Genomic DNA, 18927 nt, shown 5'->3' on the forward strand with positions numbered 1-18927 from the left:
CTTCAGTTATGAAAACTGAATGCAACCTCCCACTTTCACGTACGGTGTTGGAGAAAAACCACCAATAATTATCTCATAATTATTTAATTATAAATAAATATAATAACTTATCATATTATTTATAACTTATAGTTTTAATATCACATCACATGCAACATTTAAACCATAGTCCTTTTCTCCTCTACTAGATATAAATCATATTAAATCTTTTTCCTCCAATTAATGTATCTCATACATCATGTCAACTTTATCATATATAATCGACCAGTTTAATCATATCATATATAATCAAAATCCCTTTTGTCAATTTGAACACTTCAAACTGACCAAAAAACTGATTCTAACTTTGAATCCATTGAGCTACCAAGGGGACCTTAGGACATGTGGCTTGAAGCTTCAATGGTACGTGAATAGCTGATTAAACTCTTTAGCCACGAGATCCACCATCCGTTAACTACCAGACACTCCATTAAAGATAGACAACTGCACTCTTCTCACCACATATATATTTCTGTGTCCATCGAATATAACCAATCAACAGTACGATAACCCTTCACAGACGCTCGTAAATACAGCTGGGCCAATTAACCGTTTTGCCCCTGTAGTTACATCTAACTCTTTAAGTACCACTGATCCCTCTAATGAACAATACAACATAGTTCTACTATGTCTGAACATCTCTCGGGCCATGAGAAGGTGTGTGGCACTTTATCGTTCAAGTCCTAGAATAAACCTTTAAGGGAGCAATCTATCTACTTACCCCTACTTCGGGGTAAGGAGTGAATTCCAAGCTCCCAAATCAGATAAATCTCTAAAGTGGTACGTTTGAGTTGGCAATCTGGCCACTCGCACCCATGCAAATCAAAAGACCGCCCTTAAAGGTAGGAGTTCCCAACTCACTTAAGATTGAGGTCATGTTACCTATGGTCATCCTAGTGAAGTGAAATCTTTGTCATGAACGACATTATATAACAAGACTATACACTTCGTGGTCTGATCTTATACAAACTCCTTTGTATAGGACGCTTCGGCTCGCATATCTCCACATGAATAATCAGGATCAGACCATTTGTAGCAAGTCACAACACTTGTAACTCTTCTACAAAGCGAGCCATATCCGTAGTGTCACCAGGATAAGGTTTCCCTCTTATATCCATATACTACAGACCATTTTAGTTATCACTTAAAGCATGATCCACTTGTATGTCTCCACATACATGCTTAAGTTCCAATGACAGCCAAGGATCTTAGTTTATTGGTTTGTGGTAAAGAAAATAAAACATCCCATGTTTTATAGACAACAGTGAAGAAAATATCATATATTATTACATCACAAGCGTTTGTTCAATACAATGTTTACAAAGTACAGGACCCAACGAGAGTTTAGGGCATCAACCCTAACACCTATAGATTATGAGCTCCAATGATTTGTAATTAATTGGTTAAACTCTTCAAACCGAATTAATCACTATTCGGTAACCATCAAGACATTCCACTATAACTCGATAGTTTCACTCCTCTCACTGTAGATATATTTCTGCCCATTTTAACCATAATCGATAAGTCGATCTTTGTCATTCATATTTATAGCTCGATCAAAGATTACCGTTTTACCCCTGTAAATACATCTTTCTTCTTAAGCTCCCACTGACCCTCTATTGAACAATTGATTTATGGTACAACTTATAAAGCATAACCCTCTTAATCATGAGAAGGTGGGACCCCGTTGTTCAAGACTAGGCATCAGCGCTTAAGAGAACAACCTATCTGCTAATCCTAGATCGAGTAGGAGTGAACTCCATATTGCAAAGCTATGTCCCTAACTATCTATCTAGTCTTATTCCCAAAATGGGAGGATTATTGAGCATTGCTGTTGGACTACTCTCACCTATGCAGATCAAAGGATAATCCCAAATAAACAAGAGTTCATAGTCAGCATAGGATTAAGATCGAGTTACCCTAGGCCATTCATTTTGAAATAGTCAATTTTAACAGTAAACGGTTGTTATAAAGAAACTATTTCGAGGTCCAATCTTATGCAAACTCATTGCACAGGATACCTCCACTCACATGTCTCCACATGAATGATTTTTGGATCACATCATTTGTATTAGTATACAAAATGGGTTGCATCCAATAGTGTCACAAGGATGAGGTACCTAATCTCATCCATATACTTATAGACTATTTTGCCTATATACTAAAACTTGTTCCTCTTTTATATCGCCACATAAAGTTAAAGTATTCATATTATAACCATGGATTTGTTTATTAGATTTTCATAAAAGAATGCAATATCAACACTTGAATAAAATACTCAATAATACTTTTGTTGATAAATAAAATATGTTAACAATATTTATGAACTGCGAGTTTAGGACATTCCCAACAATCTTCCACTTGGACTAATACTCCAGTGAGACAAACATATAAATATATAATATTTACAATGTTGAGAAATATAGAGAGAAAATATAATAAACTAGGTCATCTAAAATACCCTTGACATTCTCCCATTTGCCCTAGATTATGATGCTCGTAGTCATAGTCCAACCAGGTGGTTCTCAAACACTTTAGCTGAGAGGGCCTTCGTAAAATGATCAACGAGGTTGTCTTCTGGGGCTATCAGTGTGACTATCACGTCTCCTCGGTGTACGATCTCTCTGATGAGATGGTACTTTCTTTCGATTTGTTTTCCACGTTTGTGACTTCTTGGTTCCTTGGAATTGATAACTGCACCACTGTTGTCACAATACAGAGTAATGGGCAGGTGCATATTTGGAACAACTTCCAAATCTGTCAGGAACTTACGCAACCACACTGCTTCTTTAACTATTTCGCTACGTATTTTGCTTCCATCATGGAGTCAGCTATACAACTTTGTTTAATGCTTCTCCATACTATAGCTCCTTCGTTAAGAGTGAAAACTGATCATGAAGTAGATTTCTTAGAATCTACATCAGTCTAAAAATCAAAATCAATGTATCCCATAAGGATCAAGTCCTTCGGTCCATATACAAGCATATAGTCCTTCGTTCTCTAGAGATACTTGAGGATGTTTTTTACAATAGTCCAATGACTATGTCTAGGGTTGGTTTGGAACCTGTTGACAATTACAACTGCAAAACATATGTAAGGACATGTACACAACAAAGCATACATCAGACTCCCAACAACCGATGCATATGAAATTCTTTTCATTTCCTCAATTTTTTGAGGCGTTTTAGAACATTGTTTCTTCGACAAATGAATTCCATGTCTTAAAGATAACATACCCTTTTTAGATTTTTGCATATTATATCTTGACAACATTTTGTTAATATAAGATGCCTGAGATAGTGATAGGGTTTCGTTCTTTCGATTTCGAAAAAATTGAATCCCAAGAACATATTGAACATTTTCCAAATCTTTCATTTGGAACTGTGATGCTACTTTATGTCAGCAAGGAAACTTGTCTCACTCCCAATGAGCAAGATATCATCAACATAAAGTACCAAGAATGTTATAGTTTTGTCGACTATTTTCTTGTATACATAAGGTTTGTTAATATTCTGTTCAAAACCATAAGATTTGATTGCAGTGTCAAATATTATATTCCAGGATCTTGAAGCTTGCTTCAATCCATAAATGAATCTCTTATGCTTATAAACCATTTGTTCTTGACCCTGTACAATGAACTTTTCTAGTTGAGACATAAAAATGCTTTCATCAAGATGGTCATTCAAGAAAGTTGTCTTGATCTCCATTTGCCATAATCATAATATGCAACAATGGATAGAGTATTCTTATTGATTTTATCATAGCAACAGGGAGAAGGTTTGTTCGTAATCAACCCCACTCTCTTTAGGTAAAACCTTTTGCCACAAGTCTGGTTTTATAGGTTTTGACCTTGTCAGTTTGGTCTCTTTTTCTTTTCTAGATCCATTTACAACCTATAGGTTTAATCTATGTGGTTAATCTACACGTTTCCAAACAGAATTAAAATGCATTGACTCCATTTCTATGTCCATGGCTTTTATCCATTGTTCCCTATCAACATCTTCCATTTCCTGTTTAAAAGTCAATGGATCCTTTAGTCCATCATCAAGTATGATATCTTGAGTTTCTGTTAAACCCATGTAGCGTTCAGGTTGATTAAAAACCCTTCCACTACGTCGAGGCATTCTCAACTCTTGAGAAGGGGCAACAACTGTTGTTGATGGACAAACTTGATCAACAACCTTTGTTGATTTGTCTGTAGTATCTTTGGTCATTTCTTTCAATATTAGTTTACTGCGAGGTTGATGATTTCTAATATGATCTTCTTCCAAGAATAGAGCATTTATCGATGCAAATAGTTTATCTTCTTGGGGATAATAGAAGTATCCACCTTTTGTTTCCTTAGGGTATCCTATAAAAAGGCATAATTTTGAATGTCATTCTTATTTCTTAGGGTTCTGTACCAATACGTGTCTTGGACATCCCCATATTCGGTAGTGACGTAAACTATTTTTACGTCCTCTCTACAACTCCTATGGTGTTTCTGAAACACTTTTTGAGGGACCCAGTTTAGAATATATATCGCAGTCTGAATTGCATACTCCCAAAAGGATTAAGGTTATTGAGCATAATTCATCATTGAACGAACCATGTCAACAAGGTTCAATTTTTCCTTTTTACAACACCATTTTGCTGTGGTGTTCCAAGTGCTGTGAGTTAGGATTGAATTCCATGATCTACTAAATAGTTATGGAATTGCAAATCCATATACTCACTACTTCGATTTGATCGAAGTGTTTTAATTCTTTTACCTTATAAGTTTTCAACTTTCGTCTTAAATTCTCTGAACTTTTCGAGAGTTTCTGACTTGTGACTCATTAAGTAAATATAGCCATATTTTGAATAAACATCAACAAAATTGATGAAATATTCATATCCACCTCGAGCTTTTACATTCATCGGACCATAAAGGTCTGAATGTATAAGCTTTAGGGGTTCTTTGGCATGAAAACCTTTTCCAGAAAAGGATCTTTTAGTCATTTTTGCTTCAAGACATGATTCACACGGAGGTAAAGAACTACCTTTTAATTGATTTAGATGACCATTTTTAAATAATCTCTCAATCCTGTTGTGATTTATGTGACCAAGTCTGAGATGCCAAAGACAGGTGTTAGGAGAAATTTTTCATTTTTTTTATTTTTGAGTTTCTGCCATTTTAAACATGTCTATATTTAAAATGACTTTTGCTTCAGTTGGTTTTAATGTTGAGATTGGTGTCCTAATTCTCCCGGAGTCTCGTTGTTTTGTAAAGATACACATTGTTCGATGAATAAAATAAGTGTTATTTAATTCTGGCATTTACTCATATCCAATAAACAAAGCTCCTTGGTTATCTTATGTGAACTTAAGCATGTATATGTTATATACAAGTGGATCATGCCTTAAGTGATAACCTAAATCGGTCTGTAGTATAAGGATTAAGGTGGGATACATGATCTTGGTGATACTACGGATACAACCCGCTTTGTAGAGGTTTGCAAGTGTTGTAAACTACTACAAATGGTTGATCTTGATCATTCGTGGGGAGATATGGAGTGAGGGTGTCCTATACAAAGAGTTTGTATAAGATCGGGACCACGAGATGACTAGACTCTGTATATAACGCCGTTGATACTTGACACTTGCATCTCACCTAATCGACCATAGGTGACACGACCTTAATCCTGAGTGTTTTGTGAACTTTTGCCTTTGAGGGCGGTTCTTTGATTAGTATGGGTGAGAGTGGCTAGATTACCAACTCAACATGCCTACCTTTTTAGGGACTTGTCTGATCTAGGAGTTGAGAACTCAATCCACAAGATAGAATTCACCCATTTCCCGAAGCAGGGATATGTAGAGAGAGTGCTCCCTTAAGGGCTGATTCCGGGGCTTGAACACAGTGGCCACAGCTTCTCTTTGGAAGAGAAGACTCAGTCATAGTAGAACTATGATTTATGTTCATTAGAGGGATCAGTGGTACTTAAAGAGACAGATGTAACTACAGGGGCATAACGGTTATTGGCCCAACTGTACTTACGAGCGATCTGTGATGGGTTGTCGCACTGCTCATTGGTTAAGATGGGCACATAATATATCTGTAGTGAGGAGAGTTCAGCTATCGGTCTTTAATGGAGTTCCTGACAGTTAACGGATGATGGATCCCGTGACTAAAGAGTTTAGTTAATTATTCATGTATCGTTGGAACTTCGGATCTACAGGTCCATGAGGTCCTCTTGATAGCTTGGATTCTATTGAAGGATCAAGTTCTTGGTGTTGATTTGAAATGTTCAAATTGACAAGAGGTTTTTTGATTATATGTGATATAATCGGTATGATGTATGAGATACATCAAGTGGAGGATTGATGTAAATGAGATTTACATTAAGTACCATGGAATAGAAAAAGAACTATGGTTTATATATTTCATAAGATGAAATATTAAAACAATAGGTTATAAATATAGTATGATAAGTTGGTTATCATTTATATTTATAATAATATTAATTATTAGATAATTAATACTTTTTCTTTTAAATAACCAAAGTAGTGGGTGGTTATTGATCATGGTAACTGTGTGTTTAAAAGGAAAATTGGTTTCCTATTTTGAATAGTGTGTTTTACAAAAGTTTGAAAAAGAATTTTGAGTTTTCTCTCCGCGAAAAGAAACTCATAGTGGTTGTCAAGTAAATATAGACTTACTAAACGATGGTTGGGCGAGCTAAACGATCGGGTAGGTGCAAGCTAAACGATCGTGCAGTGTTTACTAAATGATTGCATAGCTTTGCTAGACGATTGCTGGCCCAAGGTAAACGATCGTGTAGAATCGACCGAGCTAAACGATCGCATAGCTTTATCTAAATGATTGGGCATCGACCTATACGATAGGTCTCTGACTTCTCCCACTTGCCTAGTCATGTACGCGATCGTTGTTTCCTCCGTTCGTCTGCCTCACACCAAGTCCGAACAATTCCCACCCTCTGAATTTTCACACCGAGAATACCAAGGTCGTCTTGTTGGTGACGTCAGACTCAACTCGACATCGTTGAGGTTTACTGGAGGCCATTCGTGGTGCTTTGGAGGAGTCTGTTTGTGGTGTTACGGTGGAGATCGTGACCGAAGAGATCGTTGAGGACGAGCACGAAGAGTTTGTGCTATGTTTGTGTGGTGTTGCGGTCGTGTCGATCGAGTGCTTGTGGTTGCGGTTGTTTGATCAGAGTCACGCATCGAAGCGTGGAAACATCTCTGCGTATGTGCATAGAGTTCGCTTTGTACTTTTGGTGTTTATTCATGCTGTAATTTCTATGTATAATCACATAATCATTTGTATTGAAGTCAACTGTAAATGATTTGTTGATTCATGATTGTAATTTGGAATTGTCTTGTTCCGCTGCTCATGGAAATCCCAAGTTCGATTTCCTTCAATTGGTATCAGAGCTAGGTTCTCTGATATTCCAAATTACAGGTCTGAATTGAACGTTTTTTACTGTCGTAGTTGGTTTTTGCATTTGTAGTTAACCGTTTTCTGCATTTGTGGATGAATTTGATGAACATTTTGGGTTTAATCTGCCTTTCTTTTAAAGCTTTCGGTATTACAAAGTGTTAGTTGTAAGGGTCCCTGTGTTTTTGGGTGAGATTAACTTTGCAACCGAGTTTGTAATTCAAAAAGTTTGAGTTCGTCGAGTTGTTCATGATGAAGCTTTGGCGCATGGCGATGCAGTTCTCAACGAAGAATAAGATCAAGCGTTGATCGTTTCATGTAGCCTCAGGTAAACGATCATTGGGATTTTACTTAGCGATCGTTTAGTTTTTTTCTAGACGATTATGCAGTATTTTCTAAACGATCGTTTAGCTAATGCTAAGCGATCAGGTAAATCGTTTACCATATTGTGTAGCGTTGGATACGTGATCGTGTAGGCACTGGAGGTAGACAATCGTAGTGAGAGCATGCGATGCTCGTCGTTTAGTAGAAGGCGCGCGCGTTAGACGATCGTGTAGTTAGCAAGCTTCATCGTTTAGTTACTACCTATGCGATTGTGCGTATGCGATACGGAGATGCTAGCTAAGCGATCGCTTGGCGATGGTGCTTCGTGGTATCGTAGCGCTTAGACGATCGTGGAATGTGGGTGCTGTGCGGAGGCGCTAAACGATCATGTACTTCAGACTTCATCACTTAGTAAAGGTACACGATCGTGTAGTAAAAGCTAAACGATCGTTTGGATTTTTCTAGATGATCGTATAGTAATTTTAACGATTGTTTAACTCTAGAGCGCTGGTAAGCGATAGAGCAAAGAGTTTGTTTTATTGTGTAGACGATCGCAGGGTGCTTAGTACACGATGGATGGTTGACGAAGTGATGCTTTGACGAGCGGTTCAAGACTCGGTTCACCTGTTTGAACCGGAGACTTCTTGTCTTTGTAATAGTTAGCTTTCACATGTGATGTATGGTGCTTATATGTCAAAGTGTTTATCATATAGTTAAAAACCCACCTTTTGTTGTTCAATTACTCATGCATCATGTATTATAAATGTTATAATCTTGCATGAAGAAATTACTTGAAAGCATATGCATGCATCATGAAATATAAGAGTTATATTTTGCACCTTTTGTTATAAGTGTTATAGTCTAAGGGTGAATGGAAGCATGTTTGGCTTGTTTCATTGCGGATTTTGTATAAGTGTTATATAAAAGAAGTAGCAATGAATGGACAATGCATTGAGCTTGACACTTAGGCCATTTATAATCATTATGAATACCTTGCATGTGTTAGCTTCGAATTGTGGTGGATGTTTCCGTTTATAAGTATTATAAAGGAAATGACCTAAAATCAATAATTCAAAATTGCATGCGGACTTAGGGTGAACTCAAGTTTTTTAAAAGGGTTTTAAAATTGCTTTGAGATAGACCTAAGTTTAAGTAGTTTTAAAGAGTTTAGTAACCTAGATTAATCTTTTAAAATCGGTTTAATAGGATTAAATTGGTTGGAATAAAAGATTAAATTTGTTGTTAATGTATCTATAAGGGACCTTTTGTCTAAGCCGGGTTCTGGTTAGGCTGGGGTTCTTAAGTTGACGGAAATGTAACACCCCTACTTGGGAATCTACCTAGAAAGGTGAATAGATAGATTTTCAACAAGCATGCGACATTTTTGGTCAAAGATTCCATTAAAGAGTTTAATGGATGATGATCAAAAGTTGTTCAACTATTCAAGGTAAAAGTTACTCTTGGGAAAACCTAAAAGTCACTTAGTTAAAATCCTTAGCCGTGTTTTTTCTACGTAAGCTAAAGCCTAGGTTATAAAATAATCAGTAGGAGGAGGAGGCGTATCAGACATGTCTATGATTCCACTCACGTTTCTCCCTGTATGTTCACACCGTGAGATTTATGCTTGGCCTCGAGATGCCCTAGGATGCATCCCCCTTCGGATGGTGTTTGCATGAGTCAATATCAAGGTGAACGGAGAGAGTGTTTATAGTAAGTGGGTGAAGGGTGTGTGACAACATGTCTTATGGTCTCTGTCATTAGTTCACAGCGTGAGATCATTTTGTATGCCCTTGTGTCGCCTTCGATGTGGCCCTCTTCGAATGGGTTTTGTGCAGTTGGTCAATATCAAGATGAACTCCAGAAATTGATAGGGTCGCTTTAGGTTTTGCCCCAATCGGATTTTCCCCCTTTGGATTGGCCTTTTGGGACGGACCTTTAGGGCTTAAAATGGTAGGTCACATTTATGGGAGATTGTTAAGTAAGTTAATGATCTCTTGGCCAAATCAATGATGGCTAGTCGTTATAGGAACAAGAGTTGTTATGGTATTAATGACTGGTTGAGATCTTCTCAATTCAGAGGAGGGATAACTGACCTCTCTTCGGCGGCTTTTGTCCTAAACCTTTGAAGCGTCATTGTGAAACTAGATGTCACACGGGGTTTATGTTAGTTTTGCTAAAACCTTATTGGATGTTGTTTTATTTTACAACGTGTATTTGCTTAAAACCTAACGTAGGTCAATGTGTTTTTTTTTTTCAGCAACTCATTAGTATTTTCATTTAAAGGTTTTAAAAATGACCGATTTATTACAGTGGAAAGAATCGTGTGAAACAAATTTCGTGGCAAACGTCTCCATCCCACTACTCTCCAAAAGAGGAGACAAGACAGTAAATATGATTTATTGGTCTTGGAGACATGTCTGGTAGAGAATGATGATTCTGCCTGGATCCTTGATTTAGGTGCTACCAATCATGTCAGTTCCTCTTACCAAGGATTTAATTCTTGGCAAACGTTGCCACAGGGAGAGATGACTCTTCGAGTCGGTAATGGTGAGGTTGTTTCAGCTGTTGTTGTAGGCAGGCTGAAGTTATTTGTTGACAAGAAACGTTATCTGTTACTGGATAATGTTTTTGTAGTTCCTCATATTAAGAGGAACTTAATCTCGGTTTCTTGTCTCATTGAACAAGGCTATACCGTCTCATTTTTTTAGAATAAAGTGTTTATTTTCAAGAATGGAATGGAGATTAGTTCTGGTTCAATGGAAAATAACTTATATGTACTAAGGCCGTTAGTCATAAAAGCCTTGTTTTACACTGAAATTTTCAGTACGGCAACAACAGCTAAAAGACCAAAGGTTTCTCCAAAGGAAAACGCCCATCTTTTCCATCTAAGGTTAGGTCACATTAACCTCAATAGGATTGAGAAGTTGGCTAAAAGTGGACTTCTAAAGAGTTTAGAAGAAAACTCCTTGCCGGTATGTAAATTATGCCTCGAAGGCAAGATGACCAAACGACCTTTTACTGGAAAAGGTTACAGAGCCAAGGAAGCCTTGGAGCTTGTACATTTAGACCTCTGTGGTCCGATGAATGTTAGAGCTCGAGATGGGTATGAATATTTCATCTCCTTCATTGATGATTATTCAAGATTTGGGTATCTCTTCCTAATGCAACGTAAGTCTGAAGCTCTTGACAAGTTCAAGGAGTATAAGGCTGAAGTTGAAAACTTGTTAGGCAAGAAGATAAAAACACTACGATCTATGGTGGAGAGTATATGGACCTCTAATTCTAGAACTATATGATAGAACATGGTATTGCATCCCAACTCTCGGCCCCAGATACACCTCAGTAGAATGGTGTATCAGAAAGTTGAAACAGAACCTTGTTAGACATGGTTCGGTCTATGATGAGTTATGCTCATCTTCCAGACTTATTTTGGGTTATATAGTGTAGACTGCATGTTATATCTTGAACAACTTTCTCTCAAAAAGTGTTTCTGAAACATCTTTTGAGTTATGGAGAGGCCGTAAAGGTAGTTTACGCCACTTCAGGATTTGGGGCTGTCTAGCACATATGCTAGTGACTAACCCAAAGAAGTTGAACCACGTTCATAGGTTTGCCTCTTTGTAGGTTATCCCAAGAAAATGAGAGGAGGATACTTCTATGATCCAAGTGAGAACAAAGTAATTTTTACCATTAATTCTATCTTCTTGGAAGAAGATCACATAAGGTATCATAAGCCACGAAGTAAGCTCGTTTTATGTGAGATCTCAAGTGAGACTGAGACTGCTAAGGGTTCAACAAGAATTGTTGAACAGGCTGCAGATCAACAAGAGTTTTTGAGATCAGACCATCTAGTCAACCAGCTCAAGAGTTGAGACTGCTCGACGTAGTGGGAAGGTTATGAACCCACCAGATTGCTTCATGGGTTTGACTGAAGCCCAAAACATCATTACAAATGATGAGGTCGAGGATCTGTTGTCTTTTAAGAAAGCAATGGAGGATGTTGACAAAGATGAATGGGTTAAGGCCATGAACCAGGAAATGAAGTCTATGTACTTCAACAACGTCTGGGAGCTTGTTGATCCACCTGATGGCGTAAGACCTATTGGGTGTAAGTGGATCCATAAGCGAAAGAGAGGTATAGATGGAAAGGTGCAAACGTTTAAGGCTAGGCTCGTGGCAAAAGGTTATACCTAGGTTGAGGGAGTTGACTATGAGGAAAGTTTCTCACCCATTGTCATGCTAAAGTCTATCCGGATTCTCTTGTCCATAGCTACATTTTATGATTATGACATATGGAAAATGGACGTCAAGACTGCCTTTCTAAATGGTAATCTTGAAGAAACCATTTATATGACTCAACCAGAGGGGTTCATACTTCCAGATCAAGATCAAAGAGTTTGCAAGCTTAATAGGTCCATTTGGGGGCTGAAACAAGCATCTCGATCTGGGAACATCAGATTTGACACTGCTGTCAAATCGTTTGGCTTCGACCAGAATGTTGATGACCCTTGTGTTTACAAGAAGATCGTCATTGGCTCAGTAGCTTTCCTGATACTGTATGTGGATGAGATCCTACTCATTGAGTAGGATATCTGACTGACATTAAGAGTTGGCTAGCTGCCCAGTTCCAAATGAAAAAATTGGGTGAGGCACAGTATGTTCTCGAGATCCAGATCATTCAAGGATCGCAAGAACAAACGATTAGCCCTGTCTCAAGCATCGTACATTGATCAAATGTTGATTAGGTACAGGATGCAGGATTCTAAGAGGGGTTTGTTACTTTTCAGGCATGGAATCGTTCTGTTTAAGGATCAATATCCTAAGACACCTCAAGAGGTTGAGGAGATGAGACAGATTCCCTATGCTTCTGCTGTAGGAAGCTTGATATATGCGATGTTGTGTACCAGACCCGACATTTTCTATGCAGTAGGGATTGCCACTCGTATCAGTCCAATCCAGGATTTGATCACTGGACGACGGTCAAGATGATCCTAAAGTATCTTCAGAGAACGAGGGACTACATGCTTGTGTATGGAGATAAGGATCTGATCCTTACAGGATACACAGACTCTGACTTTCAAACCGATCGAGATTCTCGCAAATCGACATCGGGGTCAGTGTTTACTCTGAATGGAGGGGCTGTAATTTGGCGAAGCATCAAGCAAAGATGCATCGCGGACTCCACTATGGAAGCCGAATATGTAGCGACTTGTGAAGTAACTAAAGAGGCTGTTTGGCTGAGGAAGTTTCTTACAGAATTGGAAGTTGTTCCAAATATGGATTTGCCTATCACTTTTTATTGTGATAACAGCGGGGCTGTGGCAAATTCGAAGGAGCCTCGAAGTCATCGTCAGGGTAAGCATATAGAACGAAAATATCACCTGATTAGGGAGATTCTGCGTCGCAGTGATGTGATAGTCGAGCAGATCGCATCGGAGTACAACGTTGCTAATCCCTTTACAAAGGCCCTCACGGCTAAAGTGTTCGAGGGTCACCTGGAGAGTCTGGTCTGCGGGACATACGACATCTTGTCTAGGGCAAGTGGGAGATGATATTGGGGTATGCCCTAGTTTATTGTATATTGTACATTTTTATATTGTATTGTACATTAGCCTCCCGTGTCATTAGGACAAGTGGGAGATTGTTGGGATTGGTGTCCTAATTCTCCTGGAGTCTCGTTGTTTTGTAAAGATACACATAGTTTAATGAATGAAATAAGTGTTATTTAATTCTGGCATTTACTCATATCCAATAAACAAAGCTCTTGGTTATCTTATGTGAACTTAAGCATGTATATGTGATATACAAGTGGATAATGCCTTAAGTGATAACCTAAATCGGTCTATGAGGATTAAGGTGGGATACCTGATCCTGGTGATACTACGGATATGGCCCGCTTTGTAGAGGTTTGCAAGTGTTGCAAACTACTACAGATGGTTAATCCAGACCATTCGTGTGGAGACATGGAGCGGGGATGTCCTATGCAAAGAGTTTATATAAGACTTGGACCACGAGATGACTAGACTCTGTATATAACGCTGTTGTACTAGAGACTTGCATCTCATCTAAACAACCATAAGTGACACAACCTCAATCATGAGTGTTTTGTGAACTCCTACCTTTGAGGGCGGTCCTTTGATTAGTATGGGTGAGAGTGGCCAGATTGCCAACTCAACATGCCTACCTTTTTGGGGACTTGTCTAATCTGAGAGCTGGGAACTCAATCCATAAGATAGAATTCACTCCTTTCCTGAAGCAGAGATAAGTAGAGAGATTGCTCCCTTAAGGGCTGATTCCGGGGCTTGAACGTAGTGGCCACAACTTCTCTTTGGAAGAGAAGACTCAGTCATAGTAGGACTATGATTTATGTTCATTAGAGAGATCAGTGGTACTTAAGGAGACAGATGTAACTACAGGGGCATAACGGTTATTGGCCCAGCTGTACTTACGAGCGATCTGTGAGGGGTTTTCACATTGTTCATTGGTTAAGATGGACACATAATACATCTATAGTGTGGAAAGTTCAACTGTCGGTCTTTAGTGGAGTGCCTGGCAGTTAATGAATGGTGGATCCCGTGACTAAAGAGGTTAGTCAGTTATTCACGTACCGTTGGAGCTTCGGATCTATAGGTCCATGAGGGCCCTTTGGTAGCTTGGATTCTATTGAAGGATCAAGTTCTTGGTATTGATTTGAAATGTTCATATTGACAAGAGGTTTTTTTGATTATGTGTGATATAATAGGTATGATGTATGAGATACATATAGTGGAGGATTGATGTAAATGAGATTTACATTAAGTACCATGGAATAGAAAAAGAACTTTGGTTTATATGTTTCATAATATGAAATATTAAAACTATAGGTTATAAATATAGTATGATAAGTTGGTTATCATTTATGTTTACAATAATATTAATTATTAGATAATTAATACTTTTTCTTTTAAATAACCAAAGTAGTGAGTGGTTATTGATCATGGTAACCGTGAGTTTAAAAGGAAAATTGGTTTCCTATTTTGAATAGTGTGTTTGGAAAAGAATTTTGAGTTTTCTCTCCGGAAAAAGAAACTCACGGTGGTCATCAAGTAAATATAGATTTACTAAACGATAGATGGGCGAGCTAAACGATCATGTAGGTGCAAGCTAAACGATCGTGCAGTATTTACTAAACGATTGCACAGTTTTGCTAAACGATTGCTGGCCCAAGGTAAACAATCGTCTAGAATCGACCGAGCTAAACGATAGAGCTAAACGATCGCATAGCTTTTGCTAGACAATCACATAGCTTTATCTAAACGATTGGGCATCGACCTATACGATAAGTCTCCGACTTCTTCACTTGCCCAGTCATGTACGCGATCGTTATTTCCTCCATTCGTTTGCCTCACACCAAGTCCGAACAGAGCCCACCCTCTGGATTCTCACACCGAGAATACCAAGGTCGCCTTGTTGGTGGTGTCAGACTAAACTCAACACCGTCGAGGTTTACTAGAGGCCATTCGTTGTGCTTTTTAAGAGTTTGTTCGTGGTGTTGCGAAGGAGTTCGTTTTGTGGAGGAGATCGTGACGAAGAGATCATTGAGGACAAGCGTTAAAAGTTCGTGCTATGTTCGTACGGTGTTACGGTCGTGTAGATAGAGCACTTGTGCTTGCGGTTATTCGATCAGAGTCGCGCATTAGAGCATGGCGACGTCTCTGCATATGTGCGTAGAGTTCTCTTTGTACATTTGGTGTTTTATTCATGTTGTAATTTCTATGTATAATCACATAACCGTTTGTATTGAAGTCGACTCTAAATGATTTGTTAATTCATGATTGTAATTTGGAATTGTCTTGTTCCATTGCTCATGGAAATCCCAAGTTCGATTTCCTGCATTTAATATGTACAAGTTATTTTCAAGTCTTGCAGAACAAATATGAACACCTTTTGAAACACGAACACTTCATTAACTTCAAAAGATACTTCATACATATTTTCTAGTAGACATGATATGGAGATCAAGTTTTTTTTCATCTTTGGCACATAATACACATTTGTTAATAAGATAAAAGATTCTCCAAAAAACAACTTGATATCTCCCACTGATTCAGTTGAAATGACTTCTCCAAAAATCAAATGCATATATTGTCACAACCATGGCCATATTTTGGACAATTTTCCTACACGACCACCTCAACCGCTGGGACATATTTCGAAGTCTAGACATTTTAAACCTGGTTTTACCTCTATTGTTGTTGCTGCTTCCTCTACTAATTCTGAATTTTCCCCATCTACCTTTCAAATGAGTGACTTACATGACTTGCTTAAACAGGTGATTTCATCCAATTCCTCCGTGCTTGCGATTTCTCCAAGTAATCAGTGGCTCTTTGATTCCACTTGTTGTAATCATATGGATTATGATTTTTCTCTTCTGACTACACCCATTCCTTCCAAATCTCTTCCTCTCATTTATGCTGTTGACGGTAATTGTATAACCATATCTCATGTTGGATCCATTGACACTTCTGTGTTGCATTTTTCCAATACTTACTGTGTTCCAAACCTGACCTTTAACCTTGTTTTAGTCGGACAATTGTGTGATCTTGGTCTAACTGTTTCTTTTTCTTCTACGGATGTTAGGTTTAGGATTCATAGACGAGATAGACAGTTGGTGCGGGTCGCAAAGTGGGAAGATTGTTTAAGCTCACATCACTTCAGCTCCCTGCTTGTTCTCTTTCTGCTTCCATCACTGAATTTTCTATATATCAGTGGCATCTCCATCTTGGTCATGCTTCTTCTGAAAAACTCCATCATTTAATTTCAGCTAAAAATTTGAATAATATCGCCAAGTTTTTACCTTTTGACTGTTTTAATTGCAAATTTGCAAAACAACTTGTATTATCCCAGTTCAGTTCAATAAGTGATCATCCTTTTGACTTAGTTCACTCTGATATTTGGGACCATGCTCCTGTCTCCACTGTCAATGAGTATCGCTATTTTGTTTTGTTCATTGATGATTACTCTCGATTTACTTGGGTATATTTTCTTAAACATCGTTCTACTTTATCTCAAATATATATTGATTTTGCTAATATGATTCACACTCTGTACTCTCGTACAATCAAGGTTCTGCGTACAGATAATGCCTTAGAATATGAGGACTTTAGTCTTCTTTCTTTTCTCGCCTAACAAGGCACTCTTGTTCAACGCTCTTATCCTCATACCTCTCAACAGAATGGGTGAGCGCAATGGAAACATCGCTACATTCTGGACTCTATTCTGGCCCAACTTCTGTTTGCCTCATGTTCTACAAAATTTTAGGTAAAGCTACTCTTACCTTTGTTTACACAATCAATCGTTTTCCTTCATCTGTCCTTCAAAATGCTTCTCTATTTGAATAATTATATGGTACTTCTCCTGATTACTCTACCCTCACGATCTTTGGTTGTGCATGTTTTGTTCTTCTCTACCCACATGAATATACCAAATTAGAACCGTGTGTGCATCTGTGTTGCTTTCTTGGCTACGGAGCCGAACACAAAGGTTCCCATTGTTGGTATCCTCTCTCTAACAGATTGCACATCTCTAGCTATGTCGCTTTTTGGGATCATACTATGTTCTCTAGTCTTTCGAGCTTTCATGAATCTCTCTCGAGTCCCTCTTCTTGTCTTCTTAATGATTCTTTTGATCTTTTCCCTTCGTATGCATCTTCCCATGATGTTGAGCTTAAGCAGTCTGCGTCAGTCTCTGTTGATCCTGATCAGCCTTCTGTCTCACCTGTGGAATCTAAACCTGTCCATGACCTTGCTACTCTTTCTTGACACTCCAATGGGGTAACGACACCTCCTACTCATCTTCGAGATTTTCACTATTTTTCTACTATCAATTTCTTGGTTGAACCTACCTCTTTTCATGAGGCCAATATTAACCTTCTGTGGCAGCAAGCTATGAGTGAAGAGCTTTAGTCTTTGGACAAGATGCACACATAGGACTATGTTGATTTGCTTCTTGGTAAAAACTCCATTGGTTGCAAGTGAGTTTAAAAGATCAAGACTCACGTTGACGGTTTATTGAGCTGTAAAGCTCGGTTGGTGGACAAAGATATTCTCAGGAGTATGGGATCGATTATGAAGTGATATTTGCTCCTGTGGCACGGATGACATCCGTTTGAAGTCTCTTAGCAGTTGTTGTAGCTAAACAGTGGCCTCTTTTTCAGATGGATGTCAAGACTGCCTTCCTTAATAGGGCCTTATCTAAGGAAGTATACATGCAACTACCCTCAGGTGTCTTTTCTCCGTTCTAGAATGTCTGTCTCCTTCATCGAGCATTGTATGGTTTGAAGCAATCCCCACGGGTTTGGTTTACAACTTTCAATTCCATCATCATTCAACTTGGATATACATCCAGTTCTTATAACACGACACTCTTTACATGACAGACTACTCATGGTATTGTTCTTCATCTTCTATACGTTGATGATATGATTATTACTGGGGATGATCCTCAGGCTATTTCTGATCTACAACGCTATTTTGGTGAACACTTTGAGATGAAAGATTTAGGTTCCCTTAGTTATTTTCTTAGCCTCGAAGTCTCATTGAGCTTTGCTGGTTACTCGGTGTCTCAGGTGAAATATGCCTCAGATCTTTTAGTGCGCTCAGTTATCACTGACTCTATTATAGCTCCAACACTTGACTCCATTTGATGGTGTTCCCCTTGAGGATGCCAGTCTCTACCGTCAACTTGTTGGCAGCCTTATTTATCTGACCGTCACTCATCATGACATTGCATATGCTGTTCATATAGTTAGTCAGTTCATGGTTGCCCCACGGACCATTCATTTTACTGCTGTTCTTTGTATCCTTCATTATGTCAAGGGTTCTTTTGGACATGGACTTCATCCTACTGACTGGCATTTTACCTCCGATTACTGTTTCTACCTCAGTGACTCTCTTATCTCTTGGTGAAATAAAAAGCAGAGCATCGTCTCACATTCTAGTACGGAGTCTGAGTATGGTGCCCTAGCTGATGCCACGTCAAAGCTCTTATGGCTCCGTTGGCTTCTTGCCGATATGAGAGTCCCTCAGTCATTTACCACTGTTCTTCACTATGATAATCATAGTCCCCTTCCAGATTTCTCACAATGATGTTTTTCATGAGCACACCAA

The sequence above is a fragment of the Benincasa hispida genome, chromosome 1 (assembly GCF_027475165.1).
Source record: "Benincasa hispida cultivar pf3 chromosome 1, pf3_genome.v1.1, whole genome shotgun sequence".
Classification (NCBI taxonomy): domain Eukaryota; kingdom Viridiplantae; phylum Streptophyta; class Magnoliopsida; order Cucurbitales; family Cucurbitaceae; genus Benincasa; species Benincasa hispida.